Genomic DNA, 8,312 nt, shown 5'->3' with positions numbered 1-8,312 from the left:
TATTATCTTTCTAATATTGGTGAGTCCAAAGTGTTGAACCTAATTCACTTTCTACCCTAACTTGTATTACCAACTCCAAAACTATCTTTTTAGACCTCCAAAGCATTTTCTTGGATAAATTAAGCTTTTATGCTTCTAAACCTTATATGCTTTATACCTCTCTTATGAAGTTTCTTTTCTGAATTTGGTAACAAGAAAAACTATAACTATCTAGTCTTCAACTCAGAGACCTGAGAAGGAAATAATATTACCTAAATAAACAGGAAATTGAGAGCAAATATTTTTCAAAACTATAAAAATGACTGAAGCAGCTGGCTGCCTAGACAATCACCCAAAGTTTCTCTGTAAGGTTGAAGTATCCATCTTTAGCCTATGGGCCTAGATTATTTGAAAGACTTTTCTGTGAAGCAGGAATTTTGAAGGACTTTCCTACCTTGTCTTAGAAAAGTTTGGCAATCACCTTCTTTTGTGTTCTGCTTGTCCCATTTGAACAGCATTCTGTCAGCTGTCAAGGACAGTTTCTTTGCTCAGTGGTAGTTTTGCTACACTGAAAGCAAACTCCATATGGAGGTTCTTTGATGCCCATTATCCTTTTTTGAACTAAACTGGTGCTACTAGGAATAGATGTGTCTCACTGTCATGAAAGCCTTATATTATTAAAACATCTTAAATACCATATTTTGTAGGTCTCTGAAGTGTATGAAGATCACCTATCCTCGAAAACATACCTAACATGACTTCAAGTTTGATTATCATAGATGACTAACTACTATTTCTTAATTATACATTACATTTTTAAATGAGCTGCATAGGTAGAAACCTTAAACAGAGTAGAAACATATAGTATAACAAAAATAACCTTAAATTGGTATCAGTATCCAAAAACATCTTAAGAGTAGGAACATATATAGAGTATGTTCTAAGAAAAATAATCTTACATTGGTATCAGTATCCAAAAACATCTTAAGAGTAGGAACATATATAGAGTATGTTCTAAGAAAAATAATCTTACATTTGTATCAATATACCAAAATCCATACCAATTTGAGATTATTGGTTGCCTTTTAGTTTAAAGTAGATTCAATAAATCTACCCTTTTTCCCCTATCCTTTCCATAGCCCCCCTTTTTCTAGAAAGATTTTTTTTTTTTTTTTTTGGTTTTTCGAGACAGGGTTTCTCTGTGGCTTTGGAGCCTGTCCTGGAACTAGCTCTTGTAGACCAGGCTGGCCTCGAACTCACAGAGATCCGCCTGCCTCTGCCTCCCGAGTGCTGGGATTAAAGGCGTGTGCCACCACCCCCAGCTAGAAAAATTCTTAAACCCAACCTCCCTTGCTTAGTTTCCTCCTTTACCATGACCAGTAACAATTTGCAATCAACCCTCCTGAATGATACAAACATCCATAAACCACTGAACAACCAAAAACCACCACTCCTACCCCTTGGGAATGTGGACATTATTCTCTAGACTGCTTCCTGCTGTCGGGGTAATGACATCTTTAGGATACTCTGAGAAAATTGGGATAATGGTCAAGTCCTGAGAGAGCTAGCTGTTGTTCAGTCTCTGTGTAATGGGAAAGTGCAGGCCTTATCGGAAGTCCTGGCTGGAATAGTCTGAGGCTGCACCTTCTCAGCTAGCAGCTTTGAAGATGTTCTAGATGTAGAATTTTGAGAAAACTGCAACAGAGGCAGTCTGTGAGGCTGGATCACCCGGGCTACTTGTCTTTATTGATGTTTGGTCCTTTTAATGGTAACATATCTGTATTAACAGAAGTCTGGAATGTACTGTGTGCACAAGTCAGTTAAAGACGACTGTTATGTTTGAGCAGGTTAAAGGCATCTGTTTATTTTATTTTTTTGTTTTGTCTTTTTCAAGACAGGATTTCTCTGTAGCTTTGGAGCCTGTCCTGGAACTAGCTCTTGTAGACCAGGCTGGCCTCGAACTCACAAAGATCCACCTGCCTCTGCCTCCTGAGTGCTGGGATTAAAGGTGTGTGCCACCACCGCCCGGCCTCTTAAAGGCATCTGTTAACTTTATCATTTTGTATGGACTGTATAACCAAATTGTAGTATAAACATCCATTCCATTGGAAAGGATGGCATGCAATGAATCATAAGGAACCTATAGCCAACAAGATCTATCATGTTTCATCCAGTCTAGACTATTCCAATGTCAAAGGATCAGCTATACACCATCCATCCTGCAGTTTTTCTTTTTTAAGTTTGTAGCCAAGACTCAAGAGGTCTCCCCTAGTTGTATCTAATCTCAATTAACTCTGGAGGAATTCACAGTTTTTCATTTTCTGTCGAAACAAAAGTACAACCTCCTCCCCAATACAACACCTTTTTTGACTTCCATTCTGAAGCCAAGACATCTCTACAGTATATAGGATGGTTTAATTCAGCAGTCCTTTTCATAATCCAGTGTCTCTCAGCAGCTGCCAATAGCTCATCAGATTTAAAAAAGTCAGTCAGCAAAGCGCCATATTTTCCATCTTTATGTGGCTTATGTTTTTATATTACTTTACTTGCTTTAAAGACTTTACTATTATTTTTAAACTATTTATTATGATTGCCTAAACCCATTTTCTTTTCTTTCTTCAGCATCTAAGCACATTTTTAAACACACTCTACCTTTTTAGAGGCTTTCTGCCTGGATCTGGCTTTACTGAGTGCCTGCAGCATTCTCTGACTACGTGAGAGAAATCTTAAACTGCTAATGTCAGCTGCCATGTCACAGCTCAGTGTGTGGTGCTGACGGCTGACTCCAGCCTGCAGGCAGCAGCCCGTAGCTGTACCTCTGTATGCCAAGCACTGGCCTGCCTGAGACACTGCAGACTAGGAAGCCATGTCTGGGCTCGTTATCCAGAACTTTTCTTAGCTTTCTCGGGCCCCATGTTTGGATATTCAAGCCTCCACAATGGATGCCATATGTAGCGGGCACTCTTGGAACGCCAGCTCCCAAATCATGACACAGAAACTTATTAATTATGAAAGCTCAACTTTAGCTAGGCTTGTCCCACTAGCTCTCATAGCTTAAATTAACCCATTTATTTTTATCTCCATTCTGTCACGTGAGTCATGACCTCATCTCTCCCTCCGTACTGCTCATGCTGCTTTCCCCTCATCTGGCAGGCAACCCCCCCTTCTTCCCTGAGTTCTCTCTGCATGAAGTCCTTCCTATACTGCCTGCCTAGCTATTGGCCATTGAGCTTTTTATTACATCAGTCACACCAAGGCACTTTCACACAGTGTACAAATGTCCCAACAATGGACGCTGTCCCGGATTGCTATCTGTTGCTGCACTAAAACTATGAACAAAAATCAACTTGGGAAGGAAAGAGTTCATTACCTCTTCCAGGCTAAAGTCTGTCATGGAGTGGGGCCAGGGCAGGAACCATAGCGGAACCATGAAAGAAGGCTGCTTACTGGTTTATCTATCTGCTGGCTGGCCTCAAACTCAGATCCACCTGCTTCAGGTGTCTCCTGAGAACTGGCATTAAAGCAAGTACCGCAACACCCAGCTCAACTTATTTTTGGGGCGGTAGTGCCCACGGTGGGCTGGACTCTCCCACATCAATCAATGAGAAAATGCCCCACACTCTCGCCCGCAGGCCAATCTGATGGAGGAATTCTATTAATTGAAGTTCCCCTTCCCAGATGACTCTGGCTCCAGTCAAAAACTGTCTAGCAAAGACACTAAGAAAAACAGGCCCCATGGTGCATTCTTGTAATGCCAGCACATGGGTGGTACCTTGAATATCTGAGTTCAGTGTTTTCCTTTTCTACGTAAAGAATATAGAGAGTTGGAAGCCAACCAGGGTACATCATGAGACCTGCTTTGAGAGAGAGAAAGAGAGAGAGAGAGAGAGAGAGAGAGAGAGAGAGAGAGAGAGAGAGAGAGAGAGAAAGTATAGCACCAGGCCCAGCAAGGACATCCTAGGAGATCCAAGTTAGTATGTGGTAACCAGAGGACACAGTTGTTTGTGCTAAAAGCCCTTCACACAGAAAGAATTTCTATTCCTCCCCTTGCTAAGGTCCCAAGGACAATCAAGGCATGACTCCACCAAAGCTCACCCTGGGGAGCCACTGTGTCTGTTGGGTTTCCCTACAAAGCATGAGAGGGGTTTCTCACAGGGGTATGGGTACTTCCCTCCCAACAGGCTGCAACTTTCTCCGGCAGGCTTGAGGACCTCCCCAACACCCCAGTCTTCCTGACGACACACTCCAGCTCCTCTGCCAGGCCATGTGCGATTAGGACAGAATTGCAAGTACAGGTGGTAGGGAGTGACCGATACTCAGGGGACAGTCCCAAGGCCCTCCCCGCCCTGCTGTGAGGATGGAATGGGCCACCAAGCCCAGCTAGGATGACCTTTTGCAGTGGGGCACAGCACTGAACGCCCGCAGTTGCTTGTCTCCCATGACAATCAACACTCTACACCCCTCCCAGCTCTGACGTTCTTTCTGCCCCCTTCTTCCACAAGGGTCCCCGAGCCTTGGAGGGGTGGCATAAATGTCCAACTGTTCTCCGGCTCAGCTGGGATCCTGAACCGTCCTGTGCCCTCATCGTGCCTGTTTCCAGAGCACGGCTGTTGGCAAGTCTTGGGGTTGTTTTTTCTCCCCCTCTATTACAAAACACGAATGAGGAAATGGATAAAAGCAGATGGGAGAATGTCCCGAGGGGCACGGGTAACAACCTATGATTGTAAACATACGTGTGGGAAGCGCTTAAGCTGGTACATCACTTACCCAATCAATAGCAGCTGTTTCTCCGCCGGAGCCCTTGACATGCTGGTCGCAGGGTTTTGCCTAATTTCCCGGTGCCAGATGTAATTTACCTCCTGTGGCGCGAGCGAGCCCTAAGTCCAATCAGAAAGCTGGTTCCGACAGTAACTGCGCACATGCGCACACAGTTGCTCTGGCTGGCACTTCCACTGCGAAGAATGCCCGACCCACAGCTGGCGACCCACAGCTGGATATGTCTTTAAGCCTTCTTTCTTCCCCCAGCATAGTCGCAGCAACTTCTGGCACTACCCGAGTTTGCTCACTGGAAGGGGACACTTCAGACCCATCCTGGATACTTCTCTAAGCCTCGACAACAGGGTCTCACCATCAGCTCCCGAATGCAACCAACAACTGTGACCGTGACTGTGGACTTCCATGTCTTAGTGGCCTCTAGGGCGTCTGTAACAACCCTCCTCAGGAGAGAACCCAGTCCTAGCACTGAGATTCCTATGGCCTCTGGGAACACCTCTGCTGACCTGCAGACTCTCCCAGTTACAGGTGCAGGGTTTTAGAACTTCCCCAGGTTTTGCAGCCGTGGAGAACTGGCCCCAGCCCATGCTTCCTTCTTCAGGTGCAGGCATGCGTCTCTTAACCGAGTCTCCAAACGGACAAAACACTCAAGGGCGAGCGTTATACTACCTGGACCCTCTTCGCGCCACACACACACACACACACACACACACACACACACACACACACACACACACACACACACACACTCAGGTCTGACACCGCGATGCTGTTAGATTACTTACAGGCTCCTAGACCTTCCGGCATGCCCGTACTTCCGAGGCTCCCACCCATCCCGCAGGGGAACCACTCCAACACCACCTGGAAGACGACTGTCAGCCCGAATTTTCCCCAACAGTCCCTGCCCTAGCGTCCATGGCCCTGCCACTGCTCCCACAAACCCTGTAGGGACAAATCCCCATGTCAAAGTTTCCTCTTCAAACATGGCATCACCCTCCCCTGCCCTGACTCAGCTTCATCTGTTTGTCCCATTTGCTCTTCCCAAACACTTCCTCGGTTGCTCCCACCCGATTACTAGGCCAAGTGTTACTAAAATCTCTTCCACTGGGGAGGCAAAAGCAATGCCTACCCTTCTAAGGTCTCAGGGACAAACTGAGGTATGATGCCACAAAAGGTCACTCTAAAGAGCACAGATGATATTTATACGGGTGTGGTTCTCCCCTACAGACAACACCTGGGAAATCTTTACCCAGCAGCGATGAGGTCATTCAAACTCAGTGGGGATGATCCTTTACAAGGGGCCACAGCTGAATGCCCGAAGATGGCGACTGCTTGGTTCAGGGGACAGTCCGTGCTGTATAATAAATAGTGGTCGACTCTAGGAAGGAACAGAGGTGAGCAGTTTAGGGGGGCTCCGACCGTGATATTGGAGGTTGAGAAGCGTAGCCTCAAAAGCCAGGCTAGGCCAGGTACAGACCAGCTGGGGTATGTAAGTCAGGAACCCACAGAGCTCTGCCTGTCTTGTCTCTAGAGTGCTGGGATTAAAGGCATAAACCACCAAGCCAGGCTTTCAAAACTCTTGGTATGTATGTATGTATGTATGTATGTATGTATGTATGTATGTATGTATGTATAGGCAGTTTCACATTCTGTAGCCCAGGCTGCCCTGGTACTCACTATAAAACCCAGATGGCTGCTATCCCATAGCAGCTCCTGCCTCAGCCTTCTGAGAGCTGTGGTTACAGGTGTGAGCCACCAGGTTCTGACTCTTGTCAACTGAACTGGACTGACAGTCACATAGAAATATACTTGAGAGCCGGGCGATGGTGGCGCACGCCTTTAATCCCAGCACTTGGGAGGCAGAGGCAGGCGGATCTCTGTGAGTTCGAGACCAGCCTGGTCTACAAGAGCTAGTTCCAGGAGAGGCTCCAAAACCACAGAGAAACCCTGTCTCGAAAAACTAAAAAGAAAAAAAAAAAAGAAAAAGAAAACACTTGGAGATGGGGCAGGGGGTGGGGGCTGTGAGGATAAGGGAGTGTTTTCAGAAAAGTTCCTGAAGAGGGATGAACTCCCAAGAATATGGGTGTCGCCATTGCATAGGCTGGGATCTGGGAATGAAGGAAACAGAGAGAGAGAGCTGAGCCGCAACATGTAGCCAGATACAGCTGCCTCACACCGCCGTGTCTTCCCTCTGTGTCTTCCCTGCCATGACGGACAGCATCCTCCAGCTGCCTCACGCCACCATGTCTTCCCTGCCATGACGGACAGCATCCCCAAATCGTGAACAAAGATAAACCTTAAGTCGCTCTGTGCGGTGCTCTGTCCCAGCGGTGGGAAGTAGTCCACCACTTTAATTCCCCACAGTCTGAGGTTAGGGGCTGGCAAGCCACAACCTGTGGCCAAAAGCCTGCTGCTCACTACACGTGCCCTGTGAGTTCAGAAGGAGTCTAGCTTTTCAAATGGTTGAAGACAAAAATTAAAGCCATACCAAGTGAAGCCAGGTCCACTCTGGGCCCAGCCAAGCCCCCTCTGCTGAGGGCTTGTCTGTTGCAGGAGAGCTAGGCTGGAAAGATCTCGAAGCCTGAAATAATTACTGAGCAGGGCTGGCAGCGTGTAGTGCCTGCACTACGGGATGGAATGCGAGCTGGGAGCGAAGCTGGAGGCTTAAAAACACACGCACACAGACAGACAGGGACACAGGTCATCCTTGATACAAGAACGCCAACTTTATTGTGCGCAGGGGCAGCTTATAAAGGGCTCTGGCCACGCCCCAGCTCTCGGGATCTTTCAGTTGCAGGCCCACCAGAAACCACTCTCCTGCCATCAAGGTCTCGTGCTCAGAGCAGCTGCAGGCACAGGTAAACAAGTTGTTTTGCTCAGTTCACTCCAGCAGGCAAAGGGTCTGAGGCCGGCAAAGAAAGTCAAGGGCCAGGGGTCTGCAGCCATATAATCCCTCTTTTCCATATAATTAGACCAGGCCTGTCTTGGGTTGCAGAAGCGACTCAGGCTCCTGTCTTACCCGTCTCTGGCTCACTGGTCTTTCTGTAGCCTGCTAACCCATACTGCTCTCGGAGGAAGCCCACTTTCCTGGAGCAAATCGCTGCTGCTGCTGCTGCCGCCACCGCCTGTTGTGAAGGCAGCGCAACAGAAACCCTCCGGCTACAGGAGTTCCTAGCTGCTCAGCAAACCTAGGCCATATGGGAGTGGCTGGATTGGCATGGGCGTGTCACAAATACAATGAAAGGAAAGGGAGCAGCCAACCGTGTGCTCCGACTGTTAAGTCAAACCGAAAAATGCCCTGGCGAAAATTATCTAGGGAATTCTGGATCTCAAAGGCAGTGGCAACCTGTCTGGCTAGGGGATCAACAGCGCCAGCCACAGCGACTGGTTGCAACACTGACTGGTGGCAACACTGGTTGTCTCAGAGGCTGCAGCGGTGGCAATCCAGCCACCCACGGTGATCCCGAAGTCTCGGCAGGGATGGCTCAGCACCAGTTGACCCGCTGGTACAGGCACCAAGCCTGGAACCGGAAGTCTCGGCAGGGATGGCTCAGCACCAG

Source organism: Microtus ochrogaster, chromosome 10, assembly GCF_000317375.1.
Source record: "Microtus ochrogaster isolate Prairie Vole_2 chromosome 10, MicOch1.0, whole genome shotgun sequence".
Classification (NCBI taxonomy): domain Eukaryota; kingdom Metazoa; phylum Chordata; class Mammalia; order Rodentia; family Cricetidae; genus Microtus; species Microtus ochrogaster.
This window is presented reverse-complemented; position numbering follows the sequence as displayed.